At 41.4% G+C, this 20,379-nt stretch overlaps 1 long non-coding RNA gene across 1 annotated transcript; it reads right to left on the reverse strand.

The window, feature by feature from the left end:
- Window positions 1-1,977: 1,977 nt before the first annotated feature.
- LOC140845922 (uncharacterized) lies at window positions 1,978-13,993 on the reverse strand. The gene is made up of 3 exons (XR_012124838.1): window positions 13,870-13,993; window positions 5,253-5,408; window positions 1,978-2,334 (listed from the first exon to the last, which is right to left on the reverse strand). It is a non-coding gene; the product is annotated as an uncharacterized lncRNA (long non-coding RNA).
- Window positions 13,994-20,379: the final 6,386 nt, after the last annotated feature.

Genomic DNA, 20,379 nt, shown 5'->3' on the forward strand with positions numbered 1-20,379 from the left:
TTCAATCAGGCTTGTCTTATTCCTCTCCCATTTAAAGACACCCAGTACCATTTAGAATAAAATCCAAACTCCTCACCTTGACCTATAAAGCCCTTGGTAGCCAGGCACCTGCCTGAGCCGAAGGTCCTTTTCACACCATCTTCATTACTTGTTACTTGATTTCATTTCCTCATTCACAACAGGCTTAGGTCCTTGGCAAAAACTGCTGCTTCTGCCTGTATCATCCCTGATTCCCCTCCCTTCTCTTTGCATGGCTCTATCCTTCTAGCCATCTGGGTCTCAGTGTAAATGCCGCCCCCCTAGAAAGGCCTTCCCTGGCCACCTAGTGTAAAATAGCTATCCAGTGACTTCCTATTATCTATAGTCTTGTTTTAATTTTTCTGTATTGCACTTTTCATGTTCCAGTGCTTTTTCTTATTTATTTACTGGTTTATTTACTGCCTTTCTCTTCTGCTACAATATACAATATAAACATTCTTGATTCATATTTTTCCATTTACAGCTTCTAAATTTAATATGGCTACAAATAATAAGGAAGTTGATTATATCACTTATTATATACATAAACTAACAGAGCAAGGACGTATGTATCTTGTTCATCCCTACATCCCCAGACAATAGAAAGTCTCTGTCATATAGTGGGAACACAATTGATAGACTTTGAATAGATGATGAGTGCTTCATTTCAGGCTGTTTCCCTACAGTCCCACTTACAGGCCTAAATTGAAGAAGTAAATTGTGCCACAATCTGGTCCATCTGGCCTGTCATTCCAGATCTCTCTGAAATGTTGTAGTAATTCCCTGTGTTCTGATATTTCTTTTACCCATACAGCACTCTGCCTCCCCAATCTGGCAGCCTCCTCCTAGTAACTAAAGCAAGTTGTGGAAATTAACACCTGCACAGTCGATTCTGAGGCCATTCCAGGGTACTTCCCAGAAGGTGCAGGCTTCAACATAGGCACAAGGGAATACTGTACTGATGGTGTGAAGCAGGATCCCAGAGAGCAGTGTATCACTGAGAACCCACTTTGCCAAATGTCTCTTCAGTGACATCTCTGTTCATGTCAGCAAGACATAACCAAAAGGATTTCCCTTTCTCAGTCCATCACCTCTGCTTCTTTTAAAATAGTAGACACTAAAGAAATTTCTCAGCATTCCACGTAAACTGGATAGAACTACTCTATTACTCTGTCCCTATTGACTTCAGAATACCCCAAATGTTTTATTTCAACCTCAAGTTCCCATAACTTATATATAGCTTTTTTTGCTGATTTTCTAGTTTCCTAGTTTGCTAGTAGCTCACAAGTTGTCTCATCTGTTTGAAAGCTTCCACAAAATAGCCTAATGGACTTGCTGTTGACACCGCTTCCCACACTGCTTGGTGAAATGCTTAAGAAATTTAAAGCAAAATTTGAAGATGCTTTATTTAACCTTTGAATGTATTATTTATAATGTTAGCCCATATCTACCATTATTTATGGCAAGTGCTCCCTGGACTTTCCAATATGATATTAACTTGAAAACAGAAAGTCTATCTCAGTTCAACAAACTAGGTGGCCAGTTCAGGCATGATGTAATTACACTGTCCTGAAAATTGCCAAGAAAATAGCCTTTTCAGGTTCCCTTAGTAATACATTAGTCTTTTTCAGTTCAGAATTAAAGACTGAAGAATAGCAATGGTGTACAAATCTTGTATTTGTGTGATTTTACACTTTAAAAATGAAGTTTTGTTATTTAGTGACTTAGGATAAGTAGCTTACTATAAAAGGATATTTTTAATAAAGGAAACAAATTATATGTTTTTCATTAAAAAAAGAAAAATGTCACTGGTAAACTCTAGGTAAGAGAATAATGCGTTGCTTTTTCTTTATACTTTTTTGTAATTAAAAAAAATTTCTACAGTGAATATGTTCTATTTTATAATTTAAAGAAACTATTTTAAAATGCCATAATCATTTCAGTATATTGTCACATATTCTGTAAGTATTAATGTCTAAATTGCAGAAATGAAAATTGCTCAGGTAGTAAAGGTAGTAACTTGCCCCAAACTTTGAATATTCTTTATTTACTGCATTTGCCAACTTTTCAATGAATCTTCCTGTTAGCTCCATACTGATATGCCAGAGAAAGGAAGTGAAGTTATAAAAAAGGTCAAAGAAAGAAGAGAAACGAGGACTATATATGTTTTACTCTTATTTTGATAAATTGCTACCAAGTCAGTGATCAGTGTGCACTGCAGCAGTTCCGCGATCGCCCGTGTGTGGAGGGACCGCCTTGAGAATTAGAATGCTCCCGGTCTTTTGGCTTTGCTGACAAAGACTCCAACCAGTTGTTCTAACATGAAAGAAAACCAAAAGGAACACACGTCACAAGCTGCTAGCTTACCGACAGCAGCCTACTATGATTCATTATTTTGGCAAACAAATTGGAGATAGTAATGTTTTATTTAGAAGCTTTGTACAGTTTAGCAATATACAGAGGTCACGTCTCACAGGACTTCACAGTGCATTTTGCAAATATATCCCATCATCAGTAAATTATTCCCTTAATTTAAGCATATAATAAAAAATTAACTCCCTTCATTTTGTTGTTATAGTTAATCTAGGAGCTATAACTGGAAAAATATGAACCTTAGCATATGTATTAAACTGATTCATCTGTTTATATATCATATTCCACTAATTGCAAGGCATTTCTAAATACAGATGTCACTTCTTAAAGGAAATTATGAAATTCTTTGCCATTATGTTCCCCATGGATTGGGAAAAAATAGGCGGTAGTTACTGGTGTTGAGGAAACACTTTTTTTTTTCCATCCTCCTTTCCCTTGTTTTCCCTGAGGAAAACATAGCTCAATTAAGAGTAAACAATGACATCAAAGCTTTGATCACCATGACGTTTAGTAAGTGTGTTACCCTGTTCTGACTAGAATATCCTATAAAACTTCCATAAAAGTATGTGTATATGTGTGTGTGTATCTCTGAGAGTCTCTATTATGTCAGTTTCATATGGCTCTTATTTTTTTACATTGCTGACCATAAATAAAATACTAAAGCTAAAATATGTATCAGAATTTTTAAGTAAAACTGACAAGTATTGCAAATTTTCTTTTGTCAGTAATTATATCATGTGAGGCACCACATAAATTCTATAATAATAATTCAAGATACTTGATATCACTTTGTAGCTCATTTATTAATAAAATTATGTACAATTGCTTTTTCCTATCATAAAAGTAATCCATACTTATAATTCAAACAAGGCATAACATAAAGAAGAAAATTAAAGTTCCATCCTGCCAAATTACCCTTGTCATTGACAGTTTTACAGTCATTTTGAATAGCAAATATTTTTGAGAGCACAGAGCCAACTTAGTTAAAGCTGGCATTCTTATTGCTGCCTTTACTGTTTCAGCAGGTAACCGTGAGGATGTCAAGAACAGGTTATTGGTCTGCCAGAGAAAGCAAGTAATTCATCACTTATTCATTCATTCGACAAATATATATTTTGAGGACCCCATGGAAGACATTAGGAATCTGTACCCAAACTGTCTACTATTGCTGTAATTTTATCCTTAGAGATTCATTTGGGAGCATGTAAGTAATTTTCCCTAAAAAATAAGTTAATTAATAACACTAATTGATAATTACTGTATACTCAGCACTGGGCTAAGCAACTTGCCTATGGTGTTTTATTTGATAGCCATATTCCCCCCACGGGGTGGGGACTGTTATTATTCCTATATGGTAGCTGAGGAAACAGGGGCCTACAGAGCTGAACTGACTTGCTCAAAGCAAGGTGACTGAGCTGGGATAAAATCCCTGAGCCACCTCCCTCCAAAGCCTGTCCTCTCAACACAGTGCTATGCCACTCCATGGTGTAAGCTCTCAGTGGGAGAGGCTGAAGCCTGATCAGTTATTAACACTTTAATATAACTGAGTTGATCAGAGGGCTGCACAGCAGTGTCCCCCCGTGGAGTGTGGAGAGGTCTTGGCAGTATGGTCCGCTGGAGAAATGTGATGGCACTGAGCACCTTAGTGGGAAGGAGGCCCCAAGAGGAAGTAGGGAAAAGAGGTAGAAGGTAATTCAAAAATATTTCACCTATTTCACAATTTCATCTAGGGGTGAGTTGAATAAGTCATTGGCTGCTATATAAAACTCCCTTCATCTAACAATCATTCTGGTGGATGGGAAAATGTTCTTTCCCTACTTTATGCACCGTAACAGATTGCTAAGTGCTCAAACCAATTCTTAGTATGTTAGGATAATAAAGACTATTTAATCAAGCACGTTTCTTTCCATAACCCTTCTTTTCAAGTATGTTAGAGTATAGTAGCAATCCATAATTTTAAAATATGCTTTTTGCAGACACCAATTGTGGGTGAAATTGCAATTATTTCCAGACTCTCTCCCCTGGCCTTAGTGCATCTCCATATCAGTAGGTGTTTCCTAGGGGTGGAGAGGAGTAGTCCATCTCCATGTCAACAGTTGGTTACAAGGGTGAGGGAGGGCAAATCTGGACTGAAGAGACTGGGTGGGGTCCCTTCTTCAGCAGCTGAGTTGAGAGACACGGGAGAGCAGAAGTGAGTGACTGCTTGTAAGAAATAAATGGGTTTCTCCCACTTTATTTCTCCCTTTGACTGATTTCAATTTCAAAGGTATTTTGCCCCAGGATTTTCCCCCCAGAGTTACACCAGTATTTTTTTAGTCCACAACTATTTAGACCGATTACATAAAAAACTGAAAAAAAATAAGAAACAAATGTGGAAAATGTCTCTGTTAAATAATTTAAAACAAAGTCTAGATCTACTTTGTCCAACATGGTAGTCATATTGGCATGACTATTGATACTGAAGTTAATTAAAAGTAAATCAAATTAAAATTTCAGTTCCTCAGACACATTAGTCACATTTCAAGTGCTCACTAGCCATATCAACTGGTGGCTACCTTGTCAGACAGCCCAAACACAACATTTCCATCATTATAGAAATGTCTGTTGGACAGTGTTCATCTAGATGTTGTGGGTAAAATTGTAATATTTCCAGAATATCTCACCTGGCTTTAGTGCATCTGCATATCAATAGGTGTTTCTAAGGGGTGGAGAGCTGTGGTCCATCTCCATGTCAATGGATAATTACAAGGGCATGTGAGGGCTTACATGGACCAAAGGGGTTGGGTGGAGCTCTCTTCTGCTGCAGCCTCGTCAAGAGAGAGATGGAATGACTGCTTGTAAGAAATAAACAGGTTTCTTACCTTTATTTCTCCCTCTGACTGATTTCGGTTTCAAAGGTATTTTTGCCCTGGGATTTTTCCCCCTGGAGTTACATCTGTCATTCACTGTTGCACAGTTACTTAAAGAAATATCTGAGATGAAGGCAATGCTGCTTCTGACACCCTAGAACTTAAAATCTAGAGAAAGAGGGCATGGGAAACAAAAGCAAAAATAAACAAGTGGGACTATATCAAAGTACAGCAAAGGACACATCAGTAGAACAAAAAGGCATCCTACAGTATGGGAGAATATATTCATAAATGACATATCCGATAAGGGTTTGATATCCAAAATATACAAAGAGCTTACACACCTCTACAAACAAAAAGCAAATAACCCAATTAAAAAATGGACACAGGAAAAAAAAAAATGGACACAGGATCTGAACAGACACTTCTCCAAAGATGAAATTCAGATGGTCAACAGGCACATGAAAAGATGCTCCATATCACTAATCATCAGAGAAATGCAAATTAAAACCACAATGAGATATCATCTCACACCAGTTAGGATGGCCAACATCCAAAAGACAAACAACAACAAATGTTAGTGAGGATGTGAAGAAAGGGGAACCCTCCTACACTTCTGGTGGGAATGTAAATTAGTTCAACCATTGTGGAAAGCAGTATGGAGGTTCCAAAAAAAACTCAAAATAGAAATACCATTTGACCCAGGAATTCTACTCCTAGGAACTTTCCCTAAGAATGTATGAACCCAGTTTGAAAAAGACATATGCACCCCTATGTTTATCGCAGCACTATTTACAATAGCCAAGAAATGGAAGCAACCTAAGTGTCCATCAGTAGATGAATGGATAAAGAAGATGTGGTACATATACACAATGGAATACTACTCAGCCATAAGAAGAAAACAAATCCTACCATTTGCAACAACATGGATGGAGCTAGAGGGTATTATGCTCAGTGAAACAAGGCAGGTGGACAAAGACAAGTATCAAACGATTTCACTCATATGTGGAGTATAAGAACAAAGAAAAAAACTGAAGGAACAAAACAGCAGCAGACTCACAGAAGCCAAGAATGAACTAACAGTTACCAAAGGGAAAGGGACTGGGGAGGGTGGGTGGGAAGGGAGGGATAAGGAGGAATAAGAGGCATTACGATTAGCACACATAATGTAGGCGGGGGCATGGGGAAGGCAGTATACCAACCACAGTGTTGTTCATGTAAGTGTATATTAATGATACCAAAAAAAAAATCTAGAGAAAGGTATTTAACCACAAAGGCTCTCATTTATGGGGTACATCTTTTGTCAGGCATGAGTCTGTGTTCTTCACACCAGTACATGTCATCTGCACACCATCTCTTCCCAAGAGGTCCAGCAACTCATCAACTCTTCAGTGCATCACGTTTCTAGAGGCTGTTCTAAGTCAGTTTACACAGAAGCGCAAAATTACTTTATTGGAGCTATCACTAATTTGCTTGCCCTGAGTTACTTCTATTATTACCTAGTTTTATGAACATTCACAGGTGCTCATAAATAAGTCTAGAACCAGAAAGGGCACCAAGTGGAGCAAGATTCATTGTGCCTATGAAAGTTCATAAATTGAAAGTGTTTAAATAGAGCAATTTCTCTATTGTTAACCCACTTCACCAATAAGAATGTTGAGGCTCAAAGAGTTTCAGATGCCTAAGGTGATACAATAAGCAAGTGGTAGGCCAGGGAAAGCTCTGGGTTTGTGTGACTGCCAAACCCCCTGGCATTTGATGAACTGGGCCATGTAGCCTCTTACCAATGGTATCACAAGAAAGAATGAAAGAAGGTAGCACTGTTGTTTAGTGGAAGCAGATTCTGTGAATGAGAATAGCTCCCACTGGGGACCTCTGGGAAAGAGTGGAGACCACTCCTCAGAGTTTTTCACCCCAAAGAGGAAGCTGAAACACTTTCTCTGCAGACTCTCTCTTTTATTGATGAACTGGGCCATGCAGACTCTTACCAATGGTATCACAAGACAGAATGCTACCGGCTGAAGGGCTGAAGGCTACTCCCAGGGCCACTGAACAGCCCCAGGCAGAGAGTCTCAGGGGCATGAAGTCAGAAGCCTTTGGCAAAGAAGGGCTGGTGTAGATGGGAACAGTGATGCCAAGGATATGAGCAGGGTGTGGCCAGCATCTGTACGCCTAGCACAGAGATAAGCTTGAGTCATGACTCTGCTGCCATTATGCTTTATGACTTTGGGCTAATAAGGATCCCATCAAGGATTACCCATTGCATGTGGTGGTTGTTATATCTATCACGTCTCCATCTAGAATGGTTCTCTGTCTTCCTTTCATCCTTAAAATTTGACTTTTGGCTGGAAACAAACCAGCTGGTCCCATCTTGTGCTCTTCTCTGACAGTGTCTTCATGTACTATCTTACCATTGTCCTCTATTCCCCATATTCCCTGCAGACGGGTTGTTAGATATAAAGACTTGACTAGAGTTAAGCTAAGCATTTTGACAAGAGTCCTTCACAGGACATGGTCTCACATTGTGTCACATCAGGAGGCTCACCGCAAGTGCTTGTTCCACCATTAGTTATGTTAAGTTCATCATTGGGTAAAATGGCAAGATCTCTCTGAAAATCAGACTCTTTATTCATAATAAGGAATACAAATAGCCATACTGATGGATCCCTATGAAAATTAAATGATCTAGTCAAAGCATCTAACATAATTCATAAACACAGTAGGGGCTACATTAATGAAAAGTATAATACATCTGGAATAAGTATAGTAGGAGAAGAGAGGAAGGAAATACAACAGAATGTACCCTTGACAACTTCACAGGACAGAATTTTAAACTGAGTTTTAAGAGTAGATGAAGGAGAATCACCTTCTAGTGTAAGTTACAAAGGAGAACACAAATACAAAGTACATAGTATAAATAGTGGCATAGACCAGGAAAGATATAACTCACAACAGAAAAACTGTGATGAGGAGAGATTGGGGAAGGATTTAGATACCATGTTAAGTACTTTGGATTTTATTTTGTAGACAGTAGAAGCCATTTGTAGACAGTAGGATGCCATCAAAGCTGAGATTTTGTTTTGAGAATTATTTGATTTTGTTTCAAGAACATATTGATGCCAGAGATATTTTGTTTGTCTTTCAAGATCCTCTCTCACCTCCCTCTGCCTAGTTCTCTGCCCCAAGAGGTCACTCTGTATGGACCACATCAGCAGGTTTTCTTGGTTACTGGCTTTCCTGTGGCTTTGACCAGCGAGGAGCCCCAGCAGGACCACAGAGAGGAGAGTGACCTGAGGGCGGCTCTCCCTTTCCAGGCCCACAGGCTCACTTCAGGACGGCTCTGTCTCCACCCAAGAATACAGTTCTTTGCAAGTGTGTTCTCCGCAGGACCCTCTCATTCCAGATTATACCAAAGAATCCCTCCTTTTCAGGCCTAGACCTAAAGAATCCCTCCTCTTAGCAGCCCAGGGAACTCTAAAAATCATAGCTTGAGTCTTCCCCACACCCTGCCCATACCATGCACAGCCCCCTTACTAAGTTCTCCTTGAATTCTCTTAGAGTTGCCATGTGTTATATATATTAATAGTACCAAAAATTACTCCAGGAAACAGACCCTCAAAATAAGATTTTGGGATTGATTTACTTATCTCCTTCAGGATTTTAGGGGAATAAAGCTTGGATAATCCTACCAGGAGCGAACTGCTGCCCAGCCACAGACCTGTCAGAGAGGAAAGAGGACATAGAAACAGAATGTGTGGTAGACAGAAGCTCTGATTACCAAACTACGTTGTGTCAGTGACAGACGTGATATCAGCAAACACATGTGTTTGTGTCACTTAATTATTTCTTTTTCCTTTTGTGCCCTGCTGCCTTATATGCAGAACCCCACTGGTTACTAACATTTCAGTTTCAGACATGGGTATGAATGAACTGACATCATCCCAAGCTGATACAGTAACTGATGGGAATTCATGTGCCCCCTGTGATAGAAACACAAACTTTTCCCACAAACACAAGTGGATGCTGATGGGCCAGAGGAATGACGGCACTGGGTATCTTATTATCACCCTCGACTCCAGAAGCTGTTTGCTGAGGCTTATACCAGCTATCCTCACCCTCTGGGCTGCATGTGGGTTCTTGCAGAGTCCCAGCAAGACATCTGATGAGAGTGAGGTGAGGGTATTTTACCCCTCTGTTCCCATCCTAGGGTTGGAAGCTCGATCCCATGAATGAGGGACACAGGCCACGGTGGGTGCCAAGAAGTGCACTGTGTCATCCCCAAATTCATACGGTGACGCCATAACCCTCAATGCGGCTGTTTGGAATAAGGAAGTAATTAAAGTCAAACGACTTCATGAGAGCAGAGTCCTGACCCAATAGGATTAGTATTCCTATGAGGAGAGACAGCAGACCGCCTGCTCTTTCCTTCTCCACCATGTGAGGACATGCGAGGAGGCAGCCATCTGCAGGCCAGCAGGGGAGCTCCCACCAGACACCAAATTGGCTGGCACCTTGGTCTTTCCAGACTCCAGAACTGAGAAAATAATTTCTCTTGTTTAAGCCACCCAGCCTATGGAATTGTTACGGCAGCCAGAGCTGGCCAAGATACTGGGTCTCTCCAGAGGACCCTCTCTTTTCAGATTTTTGTAACAATTCTCTGACTTGCCATTTCAGACACACAGAATGTTCCCAGGCGCACCCCTCCTTCTCATTTGCCTCACATGTACAGACTGTTATTAATAGCCCCTCTGTCAAGCCCCTCTTCATTTATCCTATTTCAAGCATGCCGTCTTTTTCTTATTGGGCCTTGACTGATTTAGTAACTCTGGATTTCATGTGAAAGCTGAAATGGATAATGTGGGAAATCAGAGGCAGGGGACTTTCTCTTTTAACAAATATTTACTGAGCACTTGCCTCATGCCAGGCACCATTCTATAGCAGTATAAAAAAGAGGCAAAATTCCCTGAGGAGTATATATTCAGTGGAAGACAAATAATAAACAAGTAAACAAATAAATGAGGGATTTCAGGCTGTAACCTCTGCTATTAAGGAAATATACAGTATCGTGAGATGGAGAATCAATGGGTTGAACTTGCTTTAGGTACATTGATCTAAAAAGGCCTTGAGGGAGATGACAGAAAAGATATTGAGAAGGTACACTCAATAATACTGATTAATGATTAAATGTGGAAAACAAAGGAATTGAAGATAATCCCAAGATTTCTATCTAAGTAACTAGGAGAAAAATAGCATCACTGTATATACAGGAGATGGAAGTAGGTCTGTTTTCTGGCAGGTGTTGGCAAACTACAAATTCTTCCTGGCCCTCTTTTGGTAAATTAACTGTTGTTGAAACATATCCACACTCATTAATTTACTTATTATCTCTGATTGCTTTCAGCCTACAAAAGCAGAGTTTTACAGTTTCAGCAGAGACTGTACAGCACACAAAGCTGAAAATACTATCTGGCTCTTCACAGAAAGTTTACTGACCCCTTCTCTATGGCACGTTGCCATAGCACCATGATATAAGGAACTGAAAGACAGTCCATGTCCCCTAAGAATGTTCTGGTAACTAGAATGATTGCTTAACTAACTTTTCCCGTCCTTGAATGGGCTGGAGAAAAATCAAAGCTCAAGCTTCACCAGTGCATGAGAGCGGGATAATCCACTGTCTCACCCCTTGAATAGATTTATCCAGGAACTCTGTTGGAAATGCCCAAGTCAGTGATGAGGAAAGAAGCAGAGAAGAAAGCTCCACCCGCTGGCCTTGGGCTGAACTCCAAGTGAATATCTAAAGGGCCCAGTACCTTCTGCTGGCTTGCTGCATCTCTCTCATGTCCCCACTACTTTCTATGCTGTGCTGGTGATTCTGGATCCTAATAACACCTAATGTACCCAACAACATCTACATCAGAGAAATGATTGGGATCAGAGAATCCTCCCACCTCCCACCTTATAGCCTCTAAAGAAGGCTCTACCACTGTTTACAAGTGAAGACTTACTTGAAGCCTCAGCTTTCAGAGAAGAAACCACTATTATTTCAACATGGGTCACAGTTTGTGGATAAAGTGAAGGTTCCTGTGCCCAGGATTCTCACCTGGCCCTGGTTGGCTAGCTCATTACACAGATGTGGGCAACACAGTGGTACAGCTGCAAGGCTGCAGGAGAGCAGAGCAGAGGCTGGAGTGGTGGCAGTGCCGAGGACAGGGACTGGGACGGCTGTGCGGGCAGAGAGGCCCAGAGGCAGAGACTGGCTTGCTGCCTGCAGACTTGCTCTGAGTGAATGAGAGTTTAGTGATTGACCTTCCACCATAGAAATAAAGTTGGGCATAAACCCTTTCACCCCAAGAATGTTCTACTATCATTTCTTTGGTCACATTGAATCCATAGTGAACTTGCCTGGGGCTGAAACATATTGGCAAGACACAGTTGCAGACAAATCTGTTGATACACTATGTTATATACAAAGTAACTTGTCGCAAAACTCAATTAGAAGTAGCCCCAAGGCCAGCTGATGTTTGGAATAATATAAAACATTTTATTTCAAAGTAAGACTTTGTCCACAAGATTATCTCTGTCCCTACTTTAAAATTTGAATCTCATAAACAGCACAGGCTGCTCTACCATCATTTCCATACCCACTTGTTACCGCTTGTTTGTATCTATTTTTCTGGGTTACTATTTTTGGCATGCATTTAGCCACAGGATTGAGTCTGAGAGCAGGCAGATACACTCAGGAAAGATAGATGATGGTTTAAATTTATTCTCTCAGGATGAAGACCAAAACAGCCTTCTCCTAGCCAAAGAACACTCACAGCTGGTTAGCTGATTGCCAATTTTGAGCAACCTAAAAAACATGACTATAAAAAACATTCTGTAAAAAAATTTATAGAATTGTAGTCCTAATGTTCCCAGTTAGTATAAACTCTTACTTGGATGATCATAAATTCATAAATTTTAGAGCAAAATAGCTGTAGAGATCGGTAGTGAAAGCACACTGGATGTTGGTATTATGATCTGGGTAGGAACCGGAGCTGTGGCCCCTCCTCTCTGTTCCCCTTGGACCCCTAGCATACACCTTCCTATCTGCAAAGTACAGGAATGAACTGATTCCACAGTGTCTTCCAGTACTAAAAATCTATGAATCTCCATCTGTTCTAGTTTAACCTCTATTTATAGATGCAAAAACTAACACACAGAAAAATGAACTCTAAGACAGTGACTTAGTGGGATATCTGAGCTTGGAATCAAAGTCTTTGATGCTTTGTTTTAAATTAATTGTGTGTGTGTACATGGGTGTGTATATGTGTGTTCGTAGGTATTCTGAAGAGCACAAAACCATAAGAATGCAATACCCCAGGGCCTGGGCCTAACTCCACGTGAGTTTCTGCATCTTTCTGTTCTTAGAATAGAAGCAATCAAAGAGATTGTGCAGTGGTTCCCTATTTGATTTATAGGGAAGCACTTTTAAGGCACCCCAAGTGGAACACTGAGGCTGGGGACACATCTCAGGCCCTCAGAATTTCTGAGGGCCTAAACGATGCTGTGGTTTGTATTGACTTTCAAACCAAGTGGTGTTTCTCAAATTTTCTTAGTAATAAAAGACTTACAAAAAGACTAGTGACTATATGGCACTTTCTGACTTTTTTTCCTAACTAAAAATCATTTTCTAGGAGTCACTGACTGCTTAGTACAATGACATTATTGTGGCATTATTTAAATTTTACTATAGAAATAAGGATTATATCAATTTCCTTTACCTCACAAATCTTAGAATGGAAAATTCTGCTTGTGGAAATGCATACTTGTTGGATAATTTTAAAATAAAATTGTACTTTTAAATAGCACTGGTCTTCATTCACCACATGAGGCATTTTAAGAAAATAACCATTTAGTAAATATGTTGTTCTGAAATGCAAATGCACTTTTACAAATTTCCTTCAATGCCAGAGGAAATCCTGTAACCAAACAATACAAATCCAGCCTATTTATTCACAATGCTTTATTTGGCACTGTGTATAATTACAATCAAAATGTCACTGCCTTGGAAATAAATGTTCAACAGAAGATTAATTAAATGCATTATGACACACTCATAATATGGAAGGCTATCCATTTATAGATATGTTTTAGAAAAAAATATGCTTGTGTAAATGAAAATATTCATAATTGATTTAAAAAACATTACACTTCATTAGCACTATGTTCCCCATTTTGTAAATTCTAAAAAATCTATTACATTTGGAGCGAAATGTTTTGCTGAAAATTTTTTTTAACGTGATATATGCTTTTGTCTTTATCTAGAAAAATTCATTCCTATCCTTCTCCCCTCATCCCACCCCATTTCACTTCCACCCACTCTACAAAAGCCACCATTTCCTTTGTCCTCATCAGAATTATATGAATGTAAAACTAAATCATTCCATTTCTTTTCACTGTTAAAGGTAAAAGTTTCATGGTTCATTTACAGTAAGACTATCTGGGAGTCAAAAATAGATTTGTCTGTGGTTTGTTTTTCCACTTAATGAGGAAGTATGCTTTTCTGATACTATAAAAATGATTCAGTATGAATCAATTTTCAAAATACCATAAATCATAGATATTACTTCAAAGCAATGTTACTTACTTGTATAACCAGAAAAGAGGAAACCTATCTGCACCCTGTTCCAATTTCTGCCCCCTGGGGCTGTTTTGCACTGAAGGACCGTGATTGCCTTGCTCCGTTTACCGACATGATGCCGAAACTGGGAAAGCCGTCTGCCTGTGGCAACGAAAATAAATGTCAAAGCTTTGGCTTTTTCTTTGTGTCACTACCAGTTGAAAGCTTTGTGATGGATCCTGGTTTCTTGTGTAGGTGGACCTTGGGTCTAATCTGGGCCCAGGGAAGTAGGATAAGCTGAAAAGTGATATTGAATTGCATAATATTAATAAGTCCCTCTACTGATATTGTAGTAGATGTTGGGGGGTGCTTGCCCATTCTGCCCAGATCTGCTTTTCTGGGTTTACAGCATTAGCCAGCTGCTAGGAGTGTTGGCTGCTAGTAGCAACCCTTCTCCCCTTCTCCCAGCCCTTTGCTGACCAGAGCCAGCCTAGGAGTTTAGGCACTTCTCTGTTCCCACCAGAGCCTGCAGTCACTGTCTGACTCAGGCTACAAAAACACAGCTCCCTCGCCTGAAGGTAGGACCACTGTGCAGTGCGACTCTATGCTCCAAAGCCCACCCACCACCGCAGACACCCTGGCTGGGGCCAGAGCCGGACTTTACCTTAAGTCACATCTTTGCCCAGCTATCTCCCTCCTCTACCCTGCTTACTCATTCTCAGGAAGAGCTGATCCTCAGAAGATAATGAGAACTCAGTTTCTGGCTCAAGCTCTGCCTCTAGGGAACCTGACCAAAGACAAATATTTTGGCTTGAAATTATTTTATTTCTTGAACAAGTATCTGGATCCTGTTGTAGATGATCCGCAGTGACACAGATTTCAAGAGTGCATCATACAGGGGAGGTGTTCTGCGGGGCTCTGCAGGCTGGCCCTCACTGTGTCTGGACTGCACTACACCTGAGAAGTAATGTTTATCTGTGGGCCTGTGTGTCTGAGCACAACTGTGTCTGTGAAAGGCCATGGGCGACTCACCAGTTAACTGCTGACAGTGAGGTTAGGTCATCCATCTGTCTTGAAGGAATCCAGACTTGGAATGCCAAATTGTTAGGCAGGAAAATGGATATGAGCAGGGTGGAAAGAGAATAAGGTCAGTAAAACCCCACCATAAAGGACTCAGTTAACCAGTTAAAACTAGAAAGCCAGAAAACATTCGGAGTTAATGAATTAATCAGTTAAAGCTCAAAAGGTCAGGAGCAACTTGGCCTTGAATGTTTGAATATTCCCAGGATAAAAAGAATGCTTGCAGGGAGTGAAGGTAAGCTAGTGTTTTGTTGAATGCCAAGATAGTAAATTTAAGTTCAGGAAGGGCTCAGTTCTTCTAAGTAGCCCCCTGCTGCTCTGCCTCCAGGTGCAAGGAAGGATGATCTGGTCTGACAGACTTTACCCATAAGAGAAGAGGGAACTCTGCGCCCAAAAGACAGGGCTCTTGGGGTGAGGGGGAAGAAAGACGGTGTTTGTAAGAAGCCATCCTCTTCCATTAACAGCTTTTTTGGGGGGGGACTGCTTTCTGTCTCAAAAACTGTGGTCTATGTTCAACAGAAGAGACTTGATTGTGCATAACTGAGAGACGGTGGCAGTGGAGGTCTGCTCCCCAGTGGATGTCCCCTGAGCCGCCAGGATGGCCCATCTGCCCGTGTGTCCAAGCACAGGGAAGAGCCAGCACGGCGGACGGGGGCCAGGCACTCCCCAGGCCCACAGAGGGAGACTGCCTGTGCCCTTAGGCTTCTGAGTTAGGACCACGGAGGAGAGACGGAGGCCTGGGTTAATCAGCAGCGCCCTGCCTGCTTCAGATGAATGTGTGTGAAATCACCAGGTAGAGCTCAGCAAAAGCAGTAAGCCCGGTCCTGGGAGACTCGCGTTACCTAGAAAAGCTCCTTACGATTGAGTTCCTCATGGGCAGGATTGGGAAGGGCTTCTGCCTGTACCGCCCCCCCCAAGTCTGCAGACAAGTTGCTAGACCAATTAGAGCAGTTTCCCCTTACCCACAAGGATTATTCTAAGACTGCCAGTGGATATCTGAAACCACCAAATCCTATATATACATACTATGTTTTTTCCTATACATACATAACTATGATAAAGTTTAATTTGTAAATTAGGCACAGTAAGACATTAACAACAATAACTAATAATAAAATAGAACAGAGCAATCACATAATCTAAAAGTTATGTGAGTATGTCTGTCTCCCAAAATATTTTATTGAGCACCCTTCTTCTTCTCTTGACATATGAGATGATAAAACGCCTGTGGGCTGAGATGAGATGGGTGACGCAGGACCAGGCACTGCAACTACCGTTGGGCTCCTACTGACCTGACGATGCATCAGGATGGGCTTCGTCCTGACCAGGGTTAACCGTAGGCAACTGAAACCTCAGAAAGTGACGCAAGGGCTACGGGGGACTCCTGTGTGGTGAACAACAGAAAGAAAACATCCTCACCGTCACTGACACGGGGCTGCCTCACCACCTCCACCAGGGCCATCTTGCCCTTCTCCCTCCCAACACTGGAGGAGTTAGCATGGAAAGGGCAGATGACTAGAATATAACAACCAAGATGGTTATATGATTTTCAGGACCCAGTGCAAAATTTAAATGTGAGGTCCCTTATTCAAAATGCAGGGAAAAAATCATCTTTAAGGGTACCAAAATTTAAAGTGTTTTTCCTTTCACCCATGGTCTGTCAACCTGTTGTAGAGTTTTTTTTATTCCTATTTAATGTCCCTCTCCCTCAGGCACAGGGATATTCTCAGGCCAAGTGTGGCTTCAAGGGCCCAAAAGGGGTGCGGGCTGCCATTGGGCCTGACAGTTCCCAGGGCCTCCTTCTCACTGACAGCTCCCAAGTTCCAGGGCCCAGCTGCCAGACCCCAAGGACACTGCAACCTCAGCGCTTGGACTCACTACGTATCTGAACTGGGGGTGGGTGAGAGAATCACCGTGACTGTGCTGCCTGCCAGTCACAGCGTGGTTCTGCAGTCCAAGCAGAGACCCCTGCAGCTGTGCCCACACAGAGATCATGGGCATGACGATTTCCCCAGGCTCCCGCTGGGAATGGGGCAGCAGTGGTCCCTGGGAGAGACTAGGGAAGAGAGCATTTTCATGGGAATATTTGCAAGGAACATTAGAGGGGGTAGTGGGCAGTTGCTAATCTCTCCCAGGAAGGTAGTAGAAGGTGGGCCTGTGGGACTGAAGCTCCAGGCCTCTAGTGCCTGTCCATTGTCCTGTCAGACTTCACTTACCAAGCACAAGTCCAAAGTTAACATCATTAAAAATTTCTAGATAGCCACTGCAAAGCATTAAACTCCAAGCCCTGCCCTTCTGAGAGTGCAGCCTTGTGCAGCCACACTGACCCGTGTCCACAGCACATGAAACTGGCTCAGATGGTAACTGAAGTAAGACTTTGTTAATACCAGAATGGATGGAAAAGTTACTGACTAGGTCTGAGATGTTGCTAAAGAATCTGTTCCTCCAGTACAAAATGCTGCTTTAAGAGGGTGCAGTTGGTAGTGGTTTTGTGGAAAAAATAACATTTCCTGTTTATACCTCCAGGAGGTGAGACTCCTCCGTCAAATCAGTGACCTTTCCTTTCCCCACAGCAGACTTTGATTTGGTTTGTCCCTTCCTCCATCTCCTTCTCCCCTCTGTCGCCAGGCTCTGGTGCCTTTCCTTTTGAATTGCCTCTGAAGCTCTTTCTGCCTCCTGCCTCAGCCACAGCACCACTGTGACAGGCTAGATCGCACCGGCCTTGGAATAGGCCGCTATGGCGCCCGAACACGCCCCGGCTAGCCTCCACCCTGCCACAGGACAAGTCTGTGGGCTAGCAGCTGACCTGGGCTCCTGCCCCTGCCCTTACTAGATTCTCCTCCTTCCAGGAAGTCACTTAGTCCTTTCATGCCCCTCCTTGCTCATCATACAAACTTGTGTAAGGATTAAATAAGATAATACATATAAACTGGACTTGACCCTCCTCTTCACACATCTAGGCAGGCCAGATTCCTCTCTGCCAGGACATAACGAATGGGTCATTCTATGGTTGAGTATGATTCAGTACTTTTCCTCAAGGGCAGATTGCTGGGACCTAATAGATAGTTTCTCCAGCAGGGCTGCCTGCAGGATCCAGTCTCATCCCTCTTATATGGGAATATAATGTTTATTCCCATCAAGGAGGTTTTGGGCTGGGGCCCAGAAGGGCTGTAACTGGCCAGAGAAGGACCTTAAAAGGACAAGAATGGAGAAGCCCAGGAGATAGATAAAATCAGAATTGTACCCAATGAAACACTTAAACAATGTCCAAGGACATATAACACAAGGTGCTATTATTTTATGGATCTATGTATGATATACTTTAAAATATAAAATTCTGAGTGCAGAACAGAGTTCTTACAAGGTGGGCTTTCTGTTTTTACACATCATGGAACATTCAATAGAAACTTTTATTTAAAAGACATTCTTAATATATTCAAGCATTTATACCATAGACACTCAATAGACATTTATACCATAGACACTCAATAAATGTGACTACAGGACACCTTGCATGTACTTGGAGTCACAGACATTTACAAGCAATAAAACAAAAGTCAGTAAATCAATGTATTTGTTAGAATTTGAAGGAAACATAAAGTAGTTTGGGCCTGTTGTTCTATGGATGTGGTATTTAGGGTTCCTGAGAGCAAGTTGCCTAAACTAGGTAATGATGGAAGCAACTATTCATTACTCTGCTGCTTCTGAGACAGTAACATGTGTATTACCCTCAATTACTGTCAACTGATGCAGATAATTATTTGACATAATTGTTGAGTTTGTACATAAGCTGTATATGTAGCACTCAGAGTAGTGAATGTTTTATATACTATAGATACACAGTCTTCACATGTCCTTTTATATTTGTTTTACCACATATATATCATTTGTAAAGAAATAAAAATTTTTGTCTCTATGTTGTAAGAATATATAGACTACATATACAATACACATATAACAATGCAGGTGTACCCATTCATGAAGTACATATAAATTAATTTATTTCTGCATTCCCTACAGCACTTAGCAGAGTACCTTGCACATATGGCATACTTGATAAATTTGAGAAATGAGTAAATTATAGATTTACCGCTTAAATGAACACCAGAGAAGTAGCAGAGGGCACACCAGTCTCCACAGGCTCCACCCAACCTCCACATGCTCTGATAAAGAAATGGAAATCCAGAGACCCTGAAAGGTATGGCCGTTGTCACACAGCTTGTGAGCAATGAGACTGGAGCAAGAGCAAGGGTTTTCCTCATTTTACGCACAATTTATCATTTGGAACTTTTTACTTCAAGGATACTCGTGGTCTGCTATCGTTGAGAAACTATTCTCTTTCCCAACTAAACTATAATCTCCCTGAGAGCAGAGATGGAGTCTTTTTTTTTGTACAACTGCTCTTCCCCACCACATATTTACAATAACTTGCTCATATGTTCATTAACAAAGAGGTTCCTATGAGGCTTGGAGAGCATGATGGTTTTAAAACCATCCATAAAAAGATGGCAAATGTTAACCCTAAAAATAAAACTGTTGTTTCACCAGCAAAATGGGTGTATTTGGGAAAAGTAGAGAATTGCAATTTGGGAGAAGCAAGTTGTGGCAAAACCACAGGCATGTCTCGAGGAAAAAAGGAGAAGAATACACTTTTATGGATAAAGGAGGCAGTTGGGGGGCTATTCTAAGCAAAAAGTTCGTTGGAGGAAACTGGGAGTCCCCCTGCATCATGGCTGCTCCCTGGCTGAGCTGGGGCAGCCTCATTGGCTGGACTGCTGCCAGGTATGGCAGAAACTCCTCCCTGTCCCAATGGGGTGGTAAAGCAACCAAAATACTGAGTTGCAAGGTGTCTGTCTCTTCCTTCTCATGCAATTGACCAAGAGTTGTGGGCCTGAGAGCTCCCCCTGCAGGCCTCCCAACTCCAGGTCAATAAGGTTTCCCTTTATCAATTTTCTCAAGTCTGATTGTCTCCTTGAGAGCAGGTGGCTGTAATGACTCAATTCTAGTGAATACAATGCAACAGAAGTGATGCCCTGTGCCTTCTGAGGCTAGGCTGGAAAAGGGCTATCTCCCTCTCAGGACACGTGCCTTAGGTGGATTTGCTCATATGTAAGAAGACCATAAGTCTCATTTAAAGGTTGACATCACCTCTAGAAGGCTAATGCACCATGACCCCCACTTTACAAATGAGGAAACTGAGATACAGAGGCACCAAGTTCCCCAAGGTCATCAGAACCAGGAATTGAACCCAGTTATATCTGACTCTTCATCAGATATATGCTTCCTCTAGTTTTGACATCAGGCCATCCAATTCAGTTCCCTAAGCCCTAGTTTGTTCATTTGTACAGTGGAATGATTACAAATACTCTGCCTGCTCCGTAGGAGTCTCATAGGACCAAATAAGAAAATAAGGAGAAGTTATGCATTATAAATTTCTCTATAAATAGTTAGCACTTA

Source organism: Manis javanica, chromosome 14 (genome assembly GCF_040802235.1).
Source record: "Manis javanica isolate MJ-LG chromosome 14, MJ_LKY, whole genome shotgun sequence".
Classification (NCBI taxonomy): domain Eukaryota; kingdom Metazoa; phylum Chordata; class Mammalia; order Pholidota; family Manidae; genus Manis; species Manis javanica.